The sequence below is a fragment of the Hemitrygon akajei genome, chromosome 4, assembly GCF_048418815.1.
Source record: "Hemitrygon akajei chromosome 4, sHemAka1.3, whole genome shotgun sequence".
Lineage (NCBI taxonomy): Eukaryota > Metazoa > Chordata > Chondrichthyes > Myliobatiformes > Dasyatidae > Hemitrygon > Hemitrygon akajei.
In genome coordinates this window covers 165820790-165846149 of record NC_133127.1, presented here as the reverse complement: position 1 = coordinate 165846149, position 25360 = coordinate 165820790, and the positions used below count along the sequence as shown (strand labels likewise).

General features: G+C 40.1%; 1 protein-coding gene across 2 annotated transcripts in view; it reads left to right on the top strand.

Annotated features, from left to right (window-relative positions):
* The first annotated feature begins 18615 nt into the window (after positions 1-18615).
* Positions 18616-25360, top strand: part of LOC140726901 (probable tRNA methyltransferase 9B) — a 42721-nt gene continuing 35976 nt past the window's right edge. The window contains exons 1-2 of one of the 2 annotated variants that reach the window (XM_073043881.1): positions 18679-18722; positions 21851-21953. The gene's annotated coding sequence lies outside the window, so the exon portion shown is untranslated. Of the gene's footprint in view, positions 18723-21850; positions 21954-25360 lie in introns of both variants that reach the window. The other variant, XM_073043880.1, reaches the window with a different exon arrangement.

The following is a 25360-nucleotide window of genomic DNA, read 5'->3' as shown; positions in this document are numbered from 1 at the left end:
AGATGCTCATCTTGACCCCGAATCTGAGAAAATTGTGGATTATCTGTCATTTAAGTTTTTAGGACATTATTGATTTCAATTATTTCAATTTGTATCTTGTGATATCAATTGCACAGGCATGAAATGGTAGGTAAGTGCGAAGTAAAGGTTAAAGTTAAAATGAGTGCTTAAGCTCCATGCTATTATATTAAACTTGTTGTGGAATATGTGACTGAAAGAAAACACTGGAAAAGTGATTTCCGTTTAGATGTAAAGTCCATTTGCAACTAAGAGGATTCATTGGAAAACATGGTATTAAAAATATCTATATTTGATCTGGGAATATCTAATTAATACTCCTTAATTTTTCACATGATTATGTGCAACATTGTAACATAAATGCATGGAGACTATAGAAAAATCTTGCTATAATTTGCAAACAACAGAAATCATTTTCTTGCATCTGTCGTATCAGGTTTTTAACCACCAAACTGCACATTCCATAGAATATTTTTATTTTTATAACAAAGAGAAGTTAGACCATAAGACCACAGAACATAGGAGCAGAATTAGGCCATTTGGCCCATCGAGTCTGCTCCACCATTCAATCATGGCTGATCCTTTTAGGCCCCTCCTCAACCGCCTTTCCCGGCCATCTTCCCATAATCTTTGATGCCATATTCAATCAATAACCTACCAATTGCTGCCTTAAATACACCCAGCAACCTGGCCTCCACAGCTGCACATGGCAACAAATGTGCACAGCAACCTCTGGCTAAACAAATTTCTCTGCATCTCTGTTTTGAATGGATGCCCTTCTATCCTGATGCTGTGCCCTCTTGTCCTAGACTCTCCCACCATGGAAAACATCCTTTCCATGTTTACTCTGTTTAGACCTTTCAACATTCGAAAGGTTTCAATGAGATTCCCCCTCATCTTTCTAAATTCTAGCAAGTACAGACCCAGAGCCATCAAGCGTTCCTCGTATGATAACCCTTTCATTCCTGGAATCATCCTTATGAACCTCCTCTGAACCCTCTGCAATGCCAGCACATGTCTTCTAAGATGAGGGGCCCAAAACTGTTCACAATACTCAAGGTGAAGCCTCAGCATCACATCCTTCTTCTTCTATTCTAGACCTCTTGAAATGAGTGCTAATATGGCATTTACCTCCTCACCACTGACTCAACCTGCAAGTTAACCTTTAGGATGTTCTACACAAGGACTCCCAAATCCCTTTGCATCTCAGATTTTTGGATTTTCTCCCCGTTTAGAAAATAGCCCACACATTTACTTCTACTACCAACGTGCATGACCAAGAATTTTCCAACATTGTATTTCATTTGCCACTTTCTTGCCCATTCTCCTTATCTGTCTAAGTCCTTCTGCATCCCATCAGTTTCTTCAACACTACCTGCCCCTCCACCAATATATCATCTGCAAACTTGGCAACAAAGCCATCTATTTCATCTTCTAAATCATTTATATGATTTATATGATTCCAACCCCTGTGGAACACCACTAGTCACTGGCAGCCAACCAGAAAAGGAACCTTTTATTCCCACTTGCTGTCTTCTTCCAATCAGCCAATGCTCTAACCATGTTAGTAACTTTCCTGTAATACCATGGTCTCTTGACTTAGTACTCAAGTTCTGACAAAGGGCCTTTGACCCAAATCACTATCTTTTTTTTCTTTCCACAGATGCTGAGTGTTCCAGCATTTTCTGGTTTTGAATTAATTGGAATTATTCTGTAGAATATTCATTATTGAGCTGAATCTCTTAATGTTTAGTTTTCAAGATAGGTTAAACAAACTTCTAATAAATCTCATGGAAAACATTTCAAAATAATTCCTAAATTTTCTGGAAATGGTTCATGAATGATGCATTCTGCCAAGGAGGAGATATTCCCTTAACTGTAAATAACTTTTAGCTTTGTAAAATGACAGTTAGCTCACAATCAACTTGCAAAGCCAAGTTATTGTAAGGTATGTTGCTGATTATCATCTACTTTACAGCTCAAAGTCAGGATCTACCCCCAAAGATCCAAGTTAAAATGGTCATATCTCCACTCACCATCTGGGATATGAATGGCTGTAAATTAAAAAAAATCAAAGCATTGATGACATAAGTGCAAATCAAGACTCAGAGCTCAAATAACGGTAAATCTATGTGGCTTTGTGGGAGTTTCGTGAAGATTTAAAACAGACAGTGGAAAGATTGATAAGGAAGATGTGAATTAGACTTGGGAGCTATCAACTTATGAATCTGCTGTAATGTTTCGGTTGGGGAGACAGCTGTAGTGGTTCAGTGTGGAAGAAAGAGAAACACAAGCAAGAGACCAACAGAAAAGGATTTCAGGTTGATTTGTGGGACAGAAGGGGAGTTGTCCCTATAAATAGCGATGTTTGAAGAATGATAACATGCTTTTGATTCTGAGAAACATTATTTAATGCTAGTGTATTAACATTGGCTTTAAAGGACTAGCAGAAAAAAAATTCTGACCAAACTTCATAACCAGCAAATCTACTTTAAGAAAGCTAAACAGAGCTTATATTGGAGAAACCACAAGTATTTGTTTTCAAGTACTTGATGTTGAAAATAAGGAGCATGGCCAGACATTTCTTTGTCCATTTTTTCTATTGTTGAAAAAGATAGTACCGTAGTTGAGTGGTGGAAAATTGGGAGAAGATGTAAGTGAAAGGTTTAGCTGTCTAGGACTGCTCTGAAAATTCTTACTTTTGTGATCTTTTTCCACCTTTAGTACCTGCTTTGGCATTTACAATTTCTTTATCAAAGAACCAGCAAAATTTTCCTTTGAACTTTCTCATTTGTTAAGACCTACTGCAGTCTGTGGATGAATCAGAGTAGAAAGGTGAGAAGATCTTCCCTGATTCCTCACTGATGAATAAAATATATTTAATTCATTGTTTTGGCTTCACAGTGATTAAAAAAAATGTCTTCAAGATGAATATGTTGTTACACCATCATTCAAGATTTCCAATCCTCATGCTAGCCATATCTCCTATATACAACTCATATCTCATTCCTATCTGCTAATTTCATCAGGGGTGCAAGTAAGAGTTACTGATAAAAATACCTAACAATTCAAACATGTGTTTCTATATTATTTATGTATTGTGGCAAATCAATAGCACAGAAAACACATTATGAAGGTAGAGCTGTGGATGCAGTGCATATGGATTTCAGTAAGGTATTTGATAAGATTCCCCGTTCAAGGCTCATTCAGAAAGTAATGAGGCATGGAATCCAAGGAGACCTTGCTTTATGAATCCAGAATTGGCTTGCCCACAGGAGGCAAAGGGTGGTTGTAGATGGTTCATACACTGCATGGAGGATGGTGTCTAGTGGGGATGGTGTCTGCAGAGATCTGTTCTGGGACCCCTTTGTGAGTTTTTTCAATGACCTGGATGAGGAACTAGAAGGGTGGGTTAGTAAGTTTGCTGATGACACAAAAATTGGGGTGTTGTGGATAGTCTGAAGCGTTGTTAGAGGTTACTGTGTGACATTGATAGGACACAGACCTGGGCTGAGAAGTGGCAGATGGAGTTCAACCCAAATAAGTGTGAAGTGGTTCATTTTGGTTGGTTAAATTTGAAGACAGAATATAGTATTAATGGTAAGACTCTTGGCAGTCTGGAAGAACAGAAAGATCTTGGGGTCTGTGTCCATAGGACACTCAAAGCTGCTGCACAGGTTGACAGTATTGTTACGAAGGCATATGTTGTGTTGGCCTTCATCAACCATGGGATTGAGTTCAAGAGCCGTGAGGTAACGTTACACCTATATAAGGCCTTCGTTAGACTCCACTTGGAGTACTGCATTCAGTTCTGGGCACCTCACTACAGGAATGATGTGGATACTATAGAAAGAGAGCAGAGGATATTTACAAGGATGTTGTCTGGATTGCAGAGCATGCCTTATTAGAATACATTGAGCGAACTTGGCCTTTTCTCCTTGGAGCCACGAAGGATGAGAGGAGACCTGAAAGAGGTGTATAGGATGATGAGAGCCATTATGTGGGCAGCCAGAGGTATTTTCCCAGGGCTGAAATGGCTAACACGATGGGGCATAGTTTTAAGGTGCTTGGAAGTAGGTACAAGGGGGATGTCAGAGGTAAGTTTTTCACACAGAGAGTGGTGGGTGCGTGGAATGCTCTGTCAGTGACAGTAGTAGAGGTAAGTACAATAGGGTCTTTTAAGAGACACTTAGAAAGGTACATGGAGCTTAGAAAAATAGAGGGCTAAGTGGTATTGTAATTCTAATGGTCAGCACAACATTGTGGGCCGAAGGGCCTGTAATGTGCTGTAGATTTCTATGTTTCTATTTACTTTCTTATTATACACTTATGACTTTGTGTAGTTATTTTTAAATGATTTTACTATGGTTTTAGCCTGAGTATATTTGTCTGACACTTTGATATACCATTTCTGAAAATAGAGATGAGAATTCAGTGAGCAGGTCATATGGTCTCTAATCTTGTGCTAAAATGGTAACTGATAGTTATGTGACATGCTATTCCATTCAGATCAAGAGTACGGACATGTTTCATCTCACTGGAGATGTGATCTGCTTATGAGAACCGCCCTTTGACTGTGAATCCAAGTTCAAAGTTTTGGAAGGGAGCCCAAATTTTAAATTAGTCATCCAGGGAGTGTATTTATTGAACAGATTTATGTATCAAATTGATGAATGTCACATCAAATCTTCTTGCATCTTATCTATTTATCATTGTGACTAGGATCTGCAGTGATGAAGCCATTTATTGAATCTGATATTAAAATCTAAAATCCAGGAGTGTGACACAAATGTCAGCATTTATTCATTAGATTTATTTTCACTGTATACTCAAAGTCATTGTGAAGATTGAGCTTGTGATTAGCACATACTCAAGAGTTATCGTGAAGATTGTGCTTGTGAATAACCTGCAATAGTTAAAGTTAAATTATGACTTAGTCCCAACTTTATTGCAGTACATTTTGTTGATTCAGTTTGATAATATGATAAAAATAGAAAATACTGGAGATACTGTATTCAGTACTAATTATAAATAATAAAGTCCCTTGGCTGTATGAACATACACTCAGTGGCCACTTCATTAGGTACCTCCTCTACCTAATAACTTGGCCAGTGAGGGTGTATGTTTGTGATCTTCTGCTGCTGTAGCCCATCCATTTCGAAGTTTGGTGTGTTGTACATTTAGAAATTCTCTTCTGCACACCACTTTTGTAATGTGTAGTTATCTGAGTTACTTTCGCCTTCCTGTCAGCTTAAACCAGTCTGGTCATTATCTGCTGACCTCTCTCAAGACATTTTCACCCACAGAACTGCTGCTCACTAGATTTGTTTTGTTTTTTGTGCCATTTTCTTGAGACTGTTGTGCATGAAAATCCCAGCAGATCAGCAGGTTCTGAGATCTTTAAACCATCCTGTCTTGCACCAACAGTAATTCCACAGTCAAAGATACGTAGATCACATTTGTTTCCCATTCCAATGTTTGGTCTGAACAACAACTGAACCCCTTGACCATGTCTTCATGCTTTTGTGTATTGCATTTAGATATTTACATTGGCAAACTGGTGATGGGTGTGCCTCATAAAGTAGCCATTGGCAGGTAAAATCAAAGAAAATATTACTTTAAAAAATAAGCAAAGTGAAAAATAGTTGAAAGAATAAGAATTATAAGAGATCAAAATCATTGCTGTCTAGAAATAGAAAATGTGTCCAAACTGTGAGTGTAGCATCACAGGAGAATGATACAAATATAGACATTAAGAAAGAAACATTGTAAATAATTTTGATGAAAACATATTAATAGATCTACTGTGATCAAATTAAGTAACACGCAGACTTTTGGTGTTGAGTGGCTTATCTCATTTTATTTCATACTTTTGTAAGTCACAAAATCAGACTTTGGTCTCTGCCTATACACTGTACAGCCAGATGATTGGACTTTCTGAAGTGTGGCCGTGGAACGTAATGTATTTCGGGAGTGCCAATGAGAGTAGGATATATATAACTTCATGTTCACGAATCACAAAAAATGCGCAGACAGGTGCAGCAAGGGTAAACAGCACAATGGTCCTATCTGCTACGAGGTTGGAGAATAATGAGGGTGATCTTACTGAAACATGTAACATCCAATGGGGTCATGATAGGGTAGATGTGGTGACGTTTTGACCAGTGAGACAAATTCAAACATGGCTACATAGTTTCACATTAAGGGGCTATTTATTTATAGATGACATAAGAAAAAAAATATTTTCATAGAGAATAGAGAATCTCTGAAGTTCTCTCCCCCAGAGATGTAAACCTTGCTCAATTTGCATATTTAAAGTAAACTGTTCGACAGCTCTATGCACCATCCTTACACATCTGGAGAAGAAGGGTGCTTATGTGAGAATGCTGCTCTTGGACTACAGTTCAGCATTCAACATCATAATTCTCTCTAGGCTCGACAAGAAGTTCAGAGAACTCGGCCTTCACCCTGCCTTGTGTAGCTGAATCCTGTCAGAACGCCAGCATGTGGTAAGAGTGGGCCCCCTCACCTCTGCCCCTCTGACCCTCAACGCAGGTGCCCCTCAGGGCTGTGTCCTAAGACCCCTCCTTTACTCTCTGTATACCCATGACTCTGTCGCTACCCACAGCTCCAATCTGCTAATTAAATTTGCTGACAACACTACACTGATTGGCTTAATCTCAAATAATAATGAGGCAGCTTGTAGAGAAGAAGTCATCACCCTGACACAGCGGTGTCAAGAAAACAACCTCTCCCTCTATGTCACAAAAACAAAGGAGCTGGTTGTGGACTAAAGGAGGAATGGATATAGCTTAACCCCTATGGACATCAATGGATCTGGGGTTGAGCGAGTGAACAACTTTAAGTTTCTCGGCATAAACATCAACAAGGATCTCACGTGGTCTGTACATACCAACTGTATGATGAAAAAGGCACCACAGCACCTCTTTCACCTCAGATAGTTGAAGAACTTTAGTATGGGCCCCCAAATACCAAGGACTTACTACAGGGGCACAATTGAGACCATCCTGACTGGCTGCATCACTGCCTGGTATGGGAACTGTACCTCCCTCAATCACAGGACTTTGCAGAGAGTGGTGCAGACAGCCCAGCACATCTGTAGATGTGAACTTCCTGCTGTTCAGGACATTTACAAAGACAGGTGTGAAAAAAGGGCCCAAAGGATTATTGAGGACCCGGGTCACCCCAACCACAATCTATTCCAGCTGCTACCATCCGGGAAATGGCATCGCAGCATAAAAGCCAGGACCAACAGGCTCTGGGACAGCTTCTTCCACCAGACCATCAGACTGATTAATTCATGCTGATACAATTGTATTTCTACGTTATATTGACTGTCCTGTTGTACATGCTAATTATTATAAATTACTATCAACTGCACATTGCACACTTAGACAGAGATGTAACGTAAAGATTTTATGTCAATGAAGGATGTAAGAAATAAAGTCAACTCAATTCAATTCAAGGTAGATAAATTTTAGAATGATCCAGAAATCATGGGTTTCCAACCATTTTTTATGCCATGGACCCCCACCAATAGCCAAAGGGTCCATGGACCCCAGGATGGGAACCCCTGTCTTAAATGGAATGGCACCATATGCAAAAAAAGAGAATATCTGATTTTAAAATATAAAACAAGTGATATTACATCTACATACAAGTTAATATTCCAACATCTATGTAAGTAATCAAGCTCATTTTAATAACTAATACTAGCTATCACTGCAGTCTATGGAGCAAAATAGATCTCTATTTTGTTTCAAATCCTTGGCTCAAATATTAAGAACTGCCTTGACTTACTTCCTCTCCACCCTTTTTCAGTCCCTCTCCACTTACATCTGTGGCATCTCATAATCATCAGCCACTTTGATAGTTTCCTACATTCTGCCTCTGCATTCTCATTTCTAGTTCTTGTTTGGCTTCTCTTCAGGCTCCCTCTCTCAAATCTTTTTTTCCAGTTATGGTGATGACTGTTACTGCTAGCACTTGCACAAAACTCAGATTGCTTTTTTATTGTGCTCGCAATGTTCACCGTGTTTGTACTTACACATAGTCCATTTTTGACTCAAACCACCCTCACTTTTTGATTTCTACCTCCATCTTGGGGATGGGTAACAGAGTTAGTGATCAATATCCATTATAAACTTACTGACTCCAATATGTATTTTGACTGCAACTCCTCCCATCCTACTTCCCGTGAGATTCTTTTATGTTTCTAGCATCTCCTTTACCACCATTCTGATTTCTACACCAATGCTTTTTAAGATGTCCTTCTTCTTCCTTAACTCTGACTTTTCATCTACCTTAGCTGACACGGGTCTCAAATATGACTCCTCTAGTTTCCACAATTTGGTTCTCATCTCCTCTCCTTTTAACCACAAGGAGGACAGAGTTCCACTTACTCTCGCCTTCTGCCCCACAGCTTCCAATTCTGGTTTGCACTCTATCATCCAGACATTCCCTCAATTTTGTCATTACCTGCAACTTAAAACATACTTGTTTTCTCTTTTTCAGATCTGACGATGAGCCCATGACCTGAAGTGTCAAATCCGTTTATTTCCCCACAGATGGTGATTGAATTGAATTGCTGAGTGCCTCCAGCATTTCCTCTTTTTGTTTTGGATTTCCTGCCTCTACTGTTTTGCTTGCATAAGAGTAATTAAAAAGTTCACAGCAGAGAATTTCTCAAAATGCAATTGGAATCAGTCCCAAAGAAATTATAATATTCACACTGCATTTTTGTGCAGAAAATAAGTTTATCTCTCTCCCCATCTCTGCCTAATAAACTTTCAAGAACCATCAAATTATATTCAAACATAATCCTCAAGTTCTGTTGAAATGTGAATGGCAAGAAATAAGATCTGACCAATGACAAAGATGTTACATCCGGTTTTCCAACAACTGTTTAGTTCATATATTTTTTAACTATATCTTTCAACTAAATGGAGTTAAAACTGAAATAAAGGAATATGGCAGAAAAAGAAACAGAGTTAATGATTCAGAAAAAGGAGGAAGAGCATCTGCAAATGTTTTTATTTCCAACAAATCTGATTGGACTATCCCTAACATTAAGAATCAGAAAATGGGCATATTTTCCTATTAAACATCTCAACAGCATGCCCCAAGCAGGGTTGTAAACATTAATACTGAAGCAGGAAGTGAGTGTAGTTGCTATTACTAAGGAGAAGGTGCTTGGGAAACTGAAAGATCTGGAGGTAGATAAGTCACCTGGAGCAGATGGACTCCACCCAGGGTTCTGAAAGAGGTGCCTGAAGAGACTGTGGAGGCATTAGTAATGATCGTTCAAGAATCACTAGATTCTGGAATGCTTCTGGAGGACTGGAAAATTGCAAATTTCACTCCACTCTTTAAGAAGGGAGGGAGGCAGAAGAAAGGAAATTATATGCCAATTAGACCAACTTCCGTGATTGGGAAGATGTTGAAGTCCATTATTATTGAGAATGTGGTTTCAGGGTACTTGGAGGCACATGATAAAATAGGCTAAAATCAGCTTGGTTTCCTTAAATGGGAATCTTGTCTTACCAGACTAATCAGTTGGAGATCTTTAAGGAAATAACAAGCATGACAGACAAGGGGGAGTCAGTGAATGTTGCTTACTTGGATTAACAGAAGGCCTTTGACAAGGTGCTGCACACAAGGCTGCTTAGCTGAATAAGAGCCCATTATATTACAGGTAAGATTCGAGCATACACAGAAGATTGGCTAACTGGCAGGAGGCAAAAACTGTGAATAAAGGGGCCTTTTTTGGTTGGCTGCCTGTGACTCATGGTGTTCCACAGGTGTTGGGACTGCTTCTTTTCATGTTATATGTAAAGGATTTGGATGACAAAATTGATGGTTTTGTGGGCAAGTTTGCAATGATATGAAGATAGTTGGAAGGGCAGGTAGTGTTGAGGAAGCAGAGAGTCTGCAGAAGTGCCTAGAAAGATTGAGACAATGGGCAAAGAAGTGGCAGATGTAATATAGTGTCGGAAAGTGTATGATCAGGCACTTTGGTAGAAGGAATAAAGGCATAGACTATTTTCTAACTGGAGAGAAAGTTCAGAAATCTGAGGTGCAAAGAGACTTGGGAGTCCTTTTGCAGGATTCCTTAAAAGTTAACTTGTAGGTTGAGTCAGTGGTAAAGAAGGTAAATGCAATGTTAGCATTCAGTTTGAGAGGACTAAAACATAAAAGCAACTATTTAATGCTGAAGTTTTATAAGGCATTGGTCCGACCACACTTGTAATATTGTGAGCAGTTTTGGATCTCTTATCTGAGAAAATATGTGCTGGCATTGGAGAGAGTCCAGAGGAGGTTCACAAGAATGATTCTGGGAATAAAAGGGTTAATGTATGAGGAGCATTTGATGATTCTGGGTCTGTACTTGTTGGAGTTTAGAGGAGTGATGTGGGACTTCATTGAATCTTATTGAATATTGAAAAGCATATATAGAATGCTTCCTATAGTAGAGAGAGTCTAGGACCAGAGGGCACAGTTTCAGAATAAAGGGACATTCATTCATAACAGAGATGAGGAACAATTTCTGTAGCCAGAGTTTTGGAATTCATTGCTATAGAATATGTGAGGCCAAATCATTGGCTATATTTAAAGCAGAGGTTGATAGGGTTTTGATAAGTCAGGATGTCAACAGTTATAGGGAGAATCAGGAGAATAGGGTTAAGAGGGAAAATAAGTCACATTCAAGTTCAAGTTTAATTGTCATTCAACCATGCATGAATACCCATGATTACGATCAAACAAAGCAGCATTCCTCCAGGCCCAAAGTGCAAAACACAAGTAGCAACAGTTATACACAGCACAAGGCACATAGAGCACATATAAGATAGCAGTAAACATAGTCACAAAAAATAATATAACTTAAGTCCCTGAGTCCATGGCTATTGTTAGCAAGAACAAGCCCATAACAGCCTGCAGATGAATATAATCAAGTTTGTCTTCCACAAGCAAACATTGGAGGGCAGCACTGATGCCAGTGCGGACACCTTGCCACACCATCTCTGGTGTCACCTCCCCTGGGGAGCTGCCAGAGATGACACCATGGCATAAGGCCTAGTTTGCCATATAGCCAAGGCTATGTGGCTCCCCCTCCATTAGTCCCACCGATAAACCAGTGGACTTGCAGCACTCTACATCAGCCATGATGGAATGGCAGAGCAGACTCAGTGGGCTGAATGGCCTAATTCTGCTGCTTTGTCTTTTAGTTTTATGGTTTTATGGACTCAGCCTTCTAGTTAATATAATTTTAAGACCTACAGCAATATTCTTGTAAGCCTCCATTGAATGAAACAACTTGGGCAAATGATATCAAATCATCTTTAAAGTCCATTTGATGTCAACTGCACATTTCCAGTATCAGTTGAGGTTAACATTTTGAGCTGTTATCCTTTGCTCTGATCTGATAAAAAATCTCCAAGCACAAAAATTTGCACACTCCCAAGACTGTACAAAAATAAATAAATATGACAATGTTTTTTTGTGATGAAGGGGCTAAGTTTAATTTCTGATCTTGCATAAAATTCATGAACAAAGGTCATATTTGTGGTATGTACAGAGAGCCAAGTGTTATGACTTTGAGTACAGTATAACTATGTACTCTGTTAGCTGAGTGTTTCCTGTCAGTACAAAGGTGTGTGTACTTATAGGTCTGTCAATGTTACTTGCCCTACGAATCAGCAACACGAGCTACACAAACACCGTGTTGGTAATGATATTGCCTTGTCCCTTCCACAAACAATAGTAATTTGAGGGTGAGGTAAAAGAGAATGGGATCCTCTGCCGCCGTGATTGATGGCAGCCAGTGGAGAAAGAAGAGAATAAGAGACCTTTGGCCATTTTCTCTATACATGGAACAAGAATAGATAGTCCTGAGAGAACACACGTTGTTTTATTAGAGGACAGATATACAAAGGAATGTTATCCTTTGAGGTAAAGCAAAACGATGTTGGGCATCAATGTTTACAAAGAATGGGGGAAGCTAGAATTTTGGGTTATTATTAGACAATGAGATCTACTTATGTACTGTGTTTATAGACAACCATAGACATCAATTGGATTGAAGCACTTGCAGGATTTCAGATAAATAGATCCAGGAGCCGCATGTAGTTTATGCTGTGAGATGTATTGACCCACCCAAAACAGACTATTAGTCAGATGAGCTTGACAAGCACCAATAGTTTAGACCTTGTAGCTATTGCAAGATCTGAATCATAGGCCACTGCTCAAACAAGGTGCCAGAGGTGAATGGGAAACATGCCCACTGTTGTGCCACCTGAGATGGTGAGATAAGACATAGTTTGGGATAAGAATAAGTATGGAAGTAGGTGTGGAGATTGAGGTATTTGTGGTTTATTTCACTGGTAACATTACTGTCAGAAGCTCCAGAACTAGCTGCACCTCAACCCGAGATGATCTAGTACAGTTATAAAACTGCATCTATCTGCCAAAGTGAAAATTGCTTATAAAGCCGTTAACAATAAAAAACAGGACAAAGCCAATCCATTTAATCACTGCCCAACAAGTCTACCCTTGGTCATTAGCAAAGTGATGAAAGCCATGAAACAGTGACATTAAGTGGTGTTTCCTTGCCAATAGCATTATTTACTAATGCCCAGGTTAGTATCATTTGGCTCCAGACCTTTTCACAGCCTTGTTCAAACAAGAATCAAGGAGATAAATTTGAGGGGTGAGGTGAGAATGACTGATATTGTTATGAAAGATGTATTTGTCTGAGTGTGGAATCAAGTTCCCTGATAAGTACTGTAGTACTGGGCATCAAAAGGGGAAAAAAAAAACTAATGGCTGGAATAAAGGCAGATAGGTGTGGTTGTTCAAGGTAATTTTTTCCACTCCTAGGAGAATATTGCACGCATACCTCAGGGCAATATCTTAGACCCACCCATCTTCAACTGCTTTATCAAAAGATCAGAAATGACGATGATAGCACAGTTCCATTTTTGATTTTTCAGATAAAGAAGCAGCTCATTCCTCCATGCAGCAGGGCCTGGCCAACATTCAGGCATGGGCGATAATTAACATTTACCTTACATATCTGGCATATATTGACCACTTCTGCCAAGGGAGAGACTAACCACCTATCCTTGTCATTCAATAGCATTACCATCATTAGGTTCCTACTAATAATATCCTGGGATAGATGCAAGAGCACGTCAGAGGCTTAACCTGTGGCAAAAAAAATTCACTACTCGAGATTCCCAGTTCTTCCCATCATCCACAAGGCACAAATCAGGACTGTGATGGAATATATGAAGCTGATAACCTGTTATCTGGTTATTCAGAGATCCTTATAGTTTAGTGTCTGGCTGACTAGATAATTTTTCCTGTGCTTCCTTCTCACATACCTGGGTTGCACTTCCCATGCTCCTACAGGGTAACTTAACTGGGAGAAATGTACCAACATTGAGTTGGGGTTTCACTTTAAGAGGTTGGTCTGACATGATGATTACGTAAAGATTCTTAGTGTGCTTTTGTGTTTGGAGTTCGATAAAAATGTGTTACAGGTTTCATTAAACATAAAATACCCTATCCTGTTTTATTTGTGAAAACCTACACTCCCTTTAAACTTAACTGGTTTGTAGAACATAGATCAGTACAGCATGGTATCAAACCCTTCAGCCCACAATTTCTGTGCTGAACATGATGCCAAATTAAATTTCTGCTGTATGCACATGATCTATATCTTTCAATTCCCCATGTGTGTCTAAAAGCTTCTTAAAATCCATCATTTTATCTGCTTCCACCAATACCCCCTGGCATCCTACATCTTCCCATAGAAACAAAATAACTCACCCCACACATCTCCCATAAACTTTTCCCCTCTCATCTTAAAAGCACACCCTCCAGTATTCTACATTGCTGCCCTGAGGAAAAGATTCCAATTGCCTTCCCTATCTATGACTCTCATCGTTTTACAAACTTTTATCAGCCTCCAGTGCTCAAGAGAAAATAACCCAAGTTTATCTACTGTCTCCTTACAGTTCATACCCTTTAATCCAGACAGCCTCCTGGTAAACCTCCTCTGTAACCTTTCCGAAGTTTCCCCATCCTTCTTTTCATAGGGTGCACAAATACCCAACATTTCATATAACTGCAGTGTGACTTCCTTGTTCTTTTATTCAACTTCTCAACCAATGAAGGCAAGCATTCTATAAACCTTTACTGCCCACCACTCCGTCTGCTTATGTGACTACTTTCAGAGAGCGATGTACTGGAACCTCAGCAGTGATGTCCAGATATAGAAACTGAATTTTGTTTTGTTGACAGTTGCTTGTATGGGTATATTAATTTTTCTTTAAAGAGGAAACAGTATAATATATATTGTGCATGATTTTTTCAAGTAATTGGCAACCTGGAAAGCTTAAAAGTTAACTTTGAAAAATGCATGCTTTGAATTCCCAGTGGAGTGTGCTGTTTAACTAACTCTGAGGCAGACCTGTTAGTAAGAGTTGAGACCTATATCGATATTCTTGCAGGCCTCTAGTGCATGAAAGAACTTTGGACAAGTTATGTTAATCAAGCTTTGATGTTCATTTGATGTTCATTTAACCCCAGTGTCCAATAAAGCCAACAATTGCAACTGTAGTCTTTGGTCTTGCCTGAAAATGTCATCGAAACACAAAACTTGCACACCCCAAATAATGTCATATTCATCTAGTTTTGGAACAAGCTCTTTTGTGATGAAGGAGACAATTAAGTTTAATTGATGTTACAGAAAATTCAAGAATACTAATCATATCTGTGGTATGAATGTACCTGTAAGAAACCATGTACTTTTAATAGACGGTGCTACCTTCCAAAGCTGTTTGTTGACTATTAGCTCCTTTAATAATGAAAATCCTTAAGGATTTCTTATTTGCATCTAAAAAGTAATTTACAGTAAATGATTAATTTACCAATTACCCTTATCAAACAACTATACAAAAGAATCCGTGGACATACACTATTGAACACAAGAACTGATAGGAGGGAAGAAAAACATATAGCATGCTTGCCTTTATTAGTTGAGGCATTGAGTTTCAGAGTCAGTAAGTAATATTACTTATTTATAAAACTGGTGATGTTCACAAATAGGACATAAGAACACAGGAAGTAGGTGCAGGAGTAGGTAATCTAGCCTGTCGAGCCTGCTCTGCTGTTTAATAAGATCACGGCTGTTCTGACCACGGTCTCAGCTCTAAGCTACCTGCTTTTTCACCATGACCCCTAATTCCCCTGCTATGCAAAACACTACCTAATTAGTATTGGTTTATTACAGTCATATGTAGCATAAAGCAGTGAAAAGCTTATCTTATATACTGTTAATACAGATCAAATGATAACACAGTGCATTGAGCTAGAATAAAATAAAACAATAACAGTGCAGAATAAAGAATAGAGGGGAGGCTGGTTCCTGTGATTTTCTGAACTGTGTTCACAACCTCCTACAGTTTATTGTGGTCACGTGCAGAGCAGTTGCCATACTGTGCTGTTATGCATCCAGCCAGAATACTTTCTATGGTGCACCGATAACAATTGGTAAGAGTCAACGGTGACATGCTTAATTTATTTTGCCTCCTGAGGAAGTAGATGTGTATATGAGCTTATTTAGCTGTGACATCAATGTTGTTGGACCAGGACAGACGATTGGTGATGTTCGCACCTAGAGCTTGAAGCTCTCAACCTCAACACTATTGATATAGAAGGAGCATGTGATACATCGTCCCACCCCCACCTGGGTACAGTGAATTCCAGTTAATTGGGCCATCAGTTAATAGGGGCAAACAAGAGAAAATCTGCAGATGCTAGAAATCCAAGCATCACACACAAAATGCTGGAGGAACTCAGCAGGCCAGGCAGCATCTATGGAAAAGAGTGCAGTCGATGTTTCAGGCCAAGACCCTTCATCAGGACTGTAGAGAAAAAGATGAGGAGTAGATTTAAAAGGTGGGGGAGGGAGAAACAACAGGTGATAGGTGAAACCTGGAGCAGGAGGGAATGAAGTAAAAAGCTGGGAAGTTGATTGGTGAAAGAGATAGAAGGCTGGAGATTGGGAAATCTAATACGAGGGATAGAAGACCATGGAATAAAGAAAAAGTGGAAGGAGCACCAGAGGGAGGTAATGGGCAGGCAAGCATAAGGTGAGAGAGGGAAACAAGAATAGGGAATGTTGACGGGGTGGGGGGGATGGCAATTACCAGAAGTTAAATAAATCAACATTCATGCCATCAGGTTGGAGGCTACCAAGTTGGAATATAAGGAGTTGCTCCTCCAATCTGAGTGTGGCCTCATCGTGACAGTAGAGGAGGCCACGGATAGACATGTTGGAATGGGAGTGGGAAGTGGAATTAAAATGGGTGCTAATACACTCCGTCCGCCAGAAAAAGCAGGATCTCCCAGGAGTCATTACTGGTTCTATGTAAAAGTACATGAGTGTCATATGTATATCATAAGTAAGCACCTCACTAAAGTAAAAAACTAAATGGATATGCTCCCTCAACTCCCGTGTTTTTCTTTCAATTAACTTCTGGAATTACAAAACATAACAGAGGTGTATGCACTGATTTTGTTAATTTACAGTCAATCAGAAGAACACAGAAAATGAATTCTTCTGTCATTAACTATTAGGAACTAATACACAGTTTTATAGTACTGTAGAAGTATCGGTAGTGTTCTAATTTGTTCTCTATTTTATTTAAATACATAACTTGTTATTTAGTTAAATGGTAGTTTGTATTTTTTATACCTTTCAACTATTTCCATGAAACTTTGGGTAATTGAGACAGCCACTTAATTGGGTCAAAATATACAGGTCCCAATGTGTCTCAATGAACTGGAATCCATTGTATATTTAATGAAGTAGCTTCTATTGCTTCCCTGGGGAGGGTATTCTATAGATTCACTACTCCCTGGGAAAAAGTTTCTCTTCATTTCCATACTATATCTATTCCCCCGAATCTTGAGGCTAAGTTCCCCTAGTTCTAGTTTAATTTGGCAGTGGATACAACTTTGCTGCCTCTTTCTTATCTATACCTTTCATAATTGCACATATTTCTAAAAGATCTCTCATTCTGAATTCTAGGAAGTATAGCCCCAGGCAACTCAATCCCTCCTCAAGTGCTTACCCCCTCATCTCCAAATCAACCTGGTGAACCTCCTCTGCACCACCTTCAAAGCCAAGTAAGGAGACCAGAACTGCATGCAATACTCCAGGTGCTGTCTCATCAGCAACTTAATCCCCTGCTCCTAAATTCAGTTACTCTACCAGTGATGACCAACATTCCATTTGCCTTTTAGATAACCTGTTGCACCTGCAAACCAAACTTTGTGACTTCTGCATAAGCACTCCCAAGTCTCTCTGCACAACAACATGCTACAACCTTTCACTACTTAAATGATAAACTGAATTTCTACCTACCCTTCCAAAGTGGAAGACCTCACATTAACTAGCATTGTAGACCATCTGCCAGACTCCAGCCCACTCACTTGTCTGTATTTCTCCGCAGACTCTCCACATCCTCTGCTGCCCCATTTTAGGAAGGACATGGAGGCTTTGGGGGGTGTGCTGAAGTAGGTTACCAGGATGCTGCCTGGATTTGAGGAGAGGTTGGACAAATGAAGGTTGCTTTCTCTAGAGCGACAGGAGACCTGATAGTTTATAGATCATGAGGGACATACAGAAAGCAGACATCCAGTATCTATTTTTTCCACATGGTCGAAATGTCTAATACTAGTACCAGACGGTATGTATTTAAGGTGAGAGGGGAGCAAGTTGAAAGGAGATGTGTAGGGCAAGTTTGTTTTTACGGAGTGATAGGTGCCTGGAATGTGCTGCTGGGGTGGTCGTTAAAGCAAATACAGTAAAGGTGTTTAAGAGGCTCTTGGATAGGCACATGAATATGGAGAGTTAGAGGGATACGGACCATGTGCAGACAGAGGGGCTGGTTTAATTAGGTGTTGCTTAATCAGTTCAGCACAACATCCTATGCTATACTGTACTATCCCGTGTTCTATCAAACAAGACGGATGTAACACATGAGATAACACTTTGATATGAAACGAATCATCACTTAAATTTATAAACAAAACATAAGCATTTAGAAAATTAAGGACAAAAGAAATATCTGCACACTTTTGCTAATTATATTCCAAAATGGGTATTTTCTTTGCCTCGTGTATTATTTTTTAACCTTTGAATCCAGTGTAGGCGACTTTTAGTTATGAACCAGAAAATTAGTGACTTCATTAAGGACTAAAGTTAGTATTGACATTACCTCATTCATCCACCAATTCTACTTCCTCTTTGAGGCTAGCTGTATGTGCTTTTGTTAACCAGCCACTAATATATTAGGCAAATTATTTTCTTTTGGTAAATAAACACTACTGAAGCTAACGGCGTTATAAGGTATTCTGACTGAGCGTTACAATGACACAACGAGGATTCACAGTGAGCGTTACGAAAAACTGCATTTTAAAGGAAAAGGGTGGGTTTGAAGGTGAGCTGGTTGCAGGGCAGCCGGGGTCAGGTGGCCGGGCGGTCCAATGAGCGTCGCTGGTGAGGCGGGGGCGGGTGATGATTGACGTGCCTCAGCTTGCGGCAGCGTCTCCAAGTACAGCAACCTGACGGCTCGACCTTCCCCAGTTGCCCGTGGCTACCACTTCGCGAGGTACGTGGATTTTTATACTTCTAAACTTTGGTCACGCCCCGAGCACTCAGGGAAACTAAGCCGAGGTGTTCAAACTTGAGTAAAGAAAGTAAATTGGAAATACTATTCCTTTATACAACCTGTTAGATCAACTTGTTGCTGATTGGAGCCCAAGTGCAGGGGAGGGGAGGACAGGTTCGGGGACTGAGTCTGGCTTCGAATGAAAGGCAACTGCTGAGCTCATGGTGAATATTCCAAAAGACTTTATCTTATTCTTTGTTCTACACGATGAAAATTAAAAGCCATTGAACTTTGTGTTTGATGCTTTGATTTGGCTTTGTTCATTGTTCCGACATATCTGAGGCTGTGGGTTTCATATATTAAACACCTGGCTAAGTTATGTTCCTACGTTCGTGTTTCATTGATAATAAGTGAAAGTTTACATGAACACAAAGGAATGTATTTTTACCTGTAGAAACACATTTGTACATCACTTTTTCATTAACTATCCGGTCATCCTGGAACTTATTGTGGAGATGTGAGTGCAGTATTTGCAACATCTTCAGGAAATAGCTTCTCTACCAAACCAGGCTCGTACTTGCCGGTACTGCCATTGGGGAATGGTTCACAGCAAGATCCTGAAAAACATAGACAACTGGTGAGCCACCTCATGGCAAAAGTGAAGGAATTGGTGAATTTCTTCAGAGCAACTTTAGATCAAAGGGAAAAAGGTATTTGGAGATCAAGATTCAGATCCTGAACCAAACTGGTATCTACGGGCAATTGTGATCCCCCTGCCCTTCTGAAACCAAGAGTAACCACAGCATGTATATCAAGGTACTGGAAACCTATCAGAGACACCCAGAAAATTTATTTCCAGTTAAACAAACTAAAATTTGCCCATTCAAAGACCAGCATCCCCAGTACTGCACTGGGATCATAGTTACACACAACTACATTGGCAAGGCCATGTGGTTTACATGCCCCATGCTAGGCCCCTCAAACAGCCTGTCCTGACTCTCTTGAGAGATATTGCCAAGCGATTTTTTAAAAATAAATCTTTGATATGTGTAAACCCTTCTTGAAGAAATGAAGTATCCCTACTGACTACTGAGAACTCCTGGCCCATGACCACTCCGTGTGAAGAAGGAACTTTCAGTGTGGCATGGAAAGCCTCCAAGCATGGGGAATGCACAGAGGCACGGTGTAAGCAACAGAGCATGAAGATTCAACATGGTTCATTGTCATTCCTTCATAAAGGAATATGTCTCCAAAGAAGATGGCACTTCAATATGAATAGCTCACATAGCTAGACAGGTAAACATAACTCCATACCTCTTCACTGTACTCCTTGTGCTTTTCACCTCAAAAGGTCAAAAATAAAGCACTCCTACGGGGCAAATGGCAAATCTGCAGAGACCCTGTCTAGAAGTAGATCTGCCATGTACTGACATCCTGGAACTGCATGTAACCATCAACTGATGACGCAGTTAGTGAGGTGAGATCATCAAGGCAGCATTTGGCCAGGTATGGCATCAAGGTGCCCTAGCTAAAATGGAGTCACTGAGAATTGGGGAGAAAACCCGCAGCTGGTTGGAATCATACGCGATACAAAAGAAGATGGTTGTGGTGGTTAGAGTCAATCATCTCATCCTCAGGAGTTCCTCAGGGAACCAACCATCTTCAGCAGTATAATGGGATACTTGCCACTCACCTGGATGAGTGCAGCTCCATCAACACTCAAGAAGCTTGACACCATCCAGAACAAGGCAGCCCACATGATTGGTACCCCTCCCAAAAATATCCAATCCCTCCCACCATTGACGAATAGTTGCAGCAGTGTGTACCATCTACAAGATGCAGCACAACAACACGCCAAAGTTCCTAAGTCAGCACCTTCCTGACCCATGACCACTACCATCTAGAAGGACAAAAATAGCAGATACCTGGGAACACCACTACTTGGAAATCTCCTTCCAAGTCACTCACCATCCTGACTTGGAAACATATCGCCATTCCTTCATTATCACTGGGTCAAAACCATGGCATTCTCTCCCTAACAGCACTGTGGGTGTACCTACACCTCAGAGACTGCAGTGGTTCAAGAAGGTAGCTCATCACCACCCTCTCAAGGACAACTTAGAATGGGCAATAAACACTGGCTTAGCTGGTGATACCCACATCCTGTAAATGAATAAATAAAAAAAAGGGATTCCTGTTGTTGCCATGTAACACTGGGAATCCAATATTTTTGCTGGTGCAACTTAGATAACATGTGGTTGTGACCACCATGACCCACTTCTTGATGTACATGCCTCAGAAAGAGAACTGAGATAAGATTATCCTTCAATATAACAGGATAGACTCTTCAAGCGTGGTCGCTAACTATCAAAACTCTTAATCAGGTCCCGGATTAAGCTTGAAAATCTGACTGTTTCTTTTCATACTTTCTCCCTTTTGTAAACTCAAGATTTCATTAGGAAAACTTTCTTTGACAAAACCCAACAATCTCCAATTCAGCCTTTCTGAGCTGTTCTTCTGAGAGACAATCTCAGCCAATTTGACCTTTGGCCTTATCCATTTCTCTCTCCAAAGAATACCCTTGTTGAGCTTCATTCAAGTCAGACTGAGAGTAAACAGTATTCAATTGCATCCCATTCTGATTAAGAAATGAGAGCAAGTTCTTAAGCCTAAGAATCTAGGCCAATGTCTTCCTCAAACTGGTTCAAAATGGGAAGTGATGGAAAATCCGTGTTACTGCATCTAACTCCCCTTCAATCTGCATGACATTCATTGTAACAATCTCCTTGTCTTCTGGATCATCTAGCAGAAGTTCTGCAGAACATTCCGGATTCATGGGCCATTAACTTTCAGGCTGAAGAAGACTGGAGTCCTGACACCCAAGTCTTTTTTTTTTGAGAAAAGCCTTCGGTCCTCTAGAGGCCACATCTGCAGGGTTGATTGAAGTATTCACATACCTTCATTGATATACCTGTGAGACCTTAAGAATGTCTGAAACTCTGTTAGCAACAAAGATTCAGAACCTGGAAGTGTCATTCTTAATATCTTCAGCATAGTGAGTCCTGAAGCTGCATATGTGACTCCATCTTCCATAATGTGGCCCTGTGACTTGCCATTATGACTTACAGTGAGCTCTATACAAGGGATGGGAACCGACTTCAACAGAACTACCCAAGATTTTCCCATGTTAAAAGTACTGTGCATCTGTGAACATGCATCATGGAACTATAGGTAAGTGACTACTCCGTAGCCAGCTTCACTTGTGCCTGTAAAATGGTGTAACTGTGCACCAGTAACTCACCAAAATGTCTAATTATCTTGAAGTCTTCTATTTGGCAAAGTTCTTTCAGCCAACTTGTCCACTCAAAAGCAATTGACATTGGTATAGCATCATTGCAACCAAACCCTCTCTTGCGCAGTTATTGTAGGATTTTCTTAGCAGATAACACCACTGAACTCAAGATTTCTAAAGGGTCATAGATAGAACTAACATGGAGAGGACGCCCCCCACCCCCCATTCTGGTAAGCGGTCTATCTTGGATCGTAATCTTAATCTTGAAATTATCAGACTGAATACACCATTGCACACAGTACTCTTTCCACTGAAGGAATATCTTGATCCTTCATGCCTTTCGATCTTTGTTCTTCTGGTATAACAGATAGCACACCATGTCTGTTGCTTATCCACTTTGTGAGTCAAAAACAGTCTTTAGCACAAATGGATACAAGGTCATGATAGAGAGACACCGCCTTTTCCTCAAAAGATGCTGATACAAATCACCACTGAAGCAATGCAAAAGCTTTTCCACTGTCTCGTGGCTGAACTGTTCTTTGTTATCTTCTGAACACTTCCTAAGAGTGAAATTGGCCCAACTCGGTTATGAAGTTGCTCCATAGAGATAATCCACCATATCTTGGTAAGGTTATCATCAGGCCACCAGAGAAATGTGAGTAGGTCTTCCACTGGCACTTTAACTGATGAAACATTGATTCAGTATCCACCATGTTCACCGCTGGTTCTTTTCTGAATCTGGTTATGACTCCAGTCAAAGAATTAGTAAGATTAGGTCCCCATAACAACTGAGCATTGCGTGATATTCCCTGAAAAGTCCTTCCACAGTCAAACACAGCATGAAGTTTCCCTTTCTTGGGGTGATAAACACTGTGATGTGGAATATACCAGACTTCCCTGTCACTACATTCCAGATCCTTTGCTGGCATTCTTTATGCATAACCTTTTGAGATGACATCCTTCATGAAAGCTGTGTAGTTAGTGTGAAATGACAACTCTTTCTTGAACCTTTTCCTTGGATTCAGAGCAAGCTGCTCAGCAGTCATCCTGTTATTAGGCATGTTAACATCCTTCTTTCTCAGAAGTAAATTAATCTGGTAGTGACTATTCACCAGTTTTGCAGAGCTTGCCACCAGCTCCATGAACTTGTGATCTTCTCTTGACTGCTTTCAGGGAAATCCGTCTTGAATTGCTGCTGCCAAATCTCATCCAAGTTCAAAACTGAAATCCTCTTAACTGTCAGCTCTGACCGAGGTGCCTCTTCCACCACAATGGTCCATTAACAGTCCAACCCAACATTGTTCTGATTGCATAGGTCCATCATTAACACTGTGAATCACTTGCAAATTCAGTGCCTTAACAACATTTGTCCCTATCAGCAGCTGAATTTCTGACTCAATTTCTTGTGACCGAATATGCTTCAGGTAAGACCATTCCTGGAGATCCTTCTGATGAAGAATATTTCCTTTGTGGACAGGCATACTTTCCTACGTTTAGATGTTAGGCAGTTCACAATAGTTTTCACTATCTAGGCCTAATCCTGAAACTACGTAACTACTCACAGCCTTCTCTTGACCCATGGTGCATAAGAGAATGCGTGTTCTTTTTCCTGTTAAGTTGAGTTTATTCATGAGCCTCACTGACCAGAATGCTGCTGTACATACTTGATTTGGGAAAGCATAAGTAACCACTGACTTATTTCCCTTCTTGAACTTCGCCTGAACTGGAATTATATGACATTTACAATCATGATCGCCAGCCCCCATAAGGTCATTAGATACCAGGCTGTTACTCACTGCTGTGTTTGATTCTTTCGTGGCTTGTTTTGATTCTGTACCATTTTCATCAGAGTGAATATGGAGTATGTTGGGATGCTTGCCACTGCATTCCTTGTATGAAAGACGCTTTCTGCAATCCTTGCTAACATGTCCCGTACACAAACAACAAAAGAAGACATCTTTTTGTTTTAGGAAGGCAATCTTCTCATTATGATCCTTTTTCTCCAGTAGAGTGGATGAATCCAAAGTATGCTCACCCTGGCAGAAGAGACAAACTCTTTCATTAGTTCTGGCCTCAGTTTAGCTTTACTCTTCTCAGTAGCCACAGTAGTGGCAAAACTGCTTCCTTTAGCATTGGAACGAATTTGTGACTTAGTTTTGTTCACACCTTTGCTCACTGCAGATGGTGTAGTATTCCATATATTTCCATACATCGGGTATGTAGAAATCTTCACTCGTTTTTCAATAAACTTGACAAAGATGGTGAAAGCAGCCTCACGGTTGAAATTATCTAGTGGCACACATGCTAAACATCCCCATATAAGACAAATTCTTTACAAGAATTGATACATTAATAGGCATATCCAGGTCTCGAATATACAGAACATCCCCCATTATATTACAACAGCCTCTAAGAAGAAGACCATAGTCTTGAAGAGTCCTTTTATCTTCAGATTTGATAGGCAGCCAAGAAAGAGCCTTTTGCATGTAGCTAATGAAATATGTTGCACATTATCAAAATGTTCCTGTAGTAAAGCTTTGGCCTTTGGGTATCCTTCCTCTGGGTTGGCTTGATGACAAATATTGATAAGCTTTCTAGGGCACCTCCAGTGAACTGTTTGAGGAAGTAGAGGTGGTTGCCATAATTGCCGGACCTGCCTTCAACACTATTCTTGAAAGCCCTCATAAATTCATGATATTGCAACGGATTGCCATTGAAGATTTGAATCTCTTTTAGGCGGAGATACAATGAATTGTTGCGTGACTAAGCTTGCTATTTCATGGCCTCCAGTGCACTGTTTAAACTTGCATCATCTGAAACATGAGTGTCACCATATTGTAAGTCAATATCCTCAAAAGCACCAAGTGCTATTGGATCTGGTATAGGTTCAGAGTGCCTCCTTGGTGCAGGCTGAGATAGAACATCCTGAACTACCCCTTGGCTTCTAAACTCATGGCTCATAGACATTTGGGGAACAATTGATAATGAGTATGTTGGATTTTTTTTCTGTGCCATATCAACATAGAAACTCACAACATAAAAATGTCCTGCTGGAGCACCTTTAGCACCTACAGCTCTTGAAGCCTTTAGCACTTTCACCTTGCTGATTTCTTCCTTCAACTTAATCTGCTCTTTTTTTTCTCCCTGTCTGCTTCTTCCCCTCTTTGAAGATGTTCTTCATTTCTCTGAAGCTGTTCTTCCCTCATATTTATCCCTCAATATTTGTTGCCTTGCTCATAACTCAGCTGAATTAGCCCCTGTTCTAATGCATGCCAAGGAGGTGTCACATAGGATGCTGTGCTAACAATAGACGCATTGTCTTCATTTTGAAAATCAGCAGCCTTGT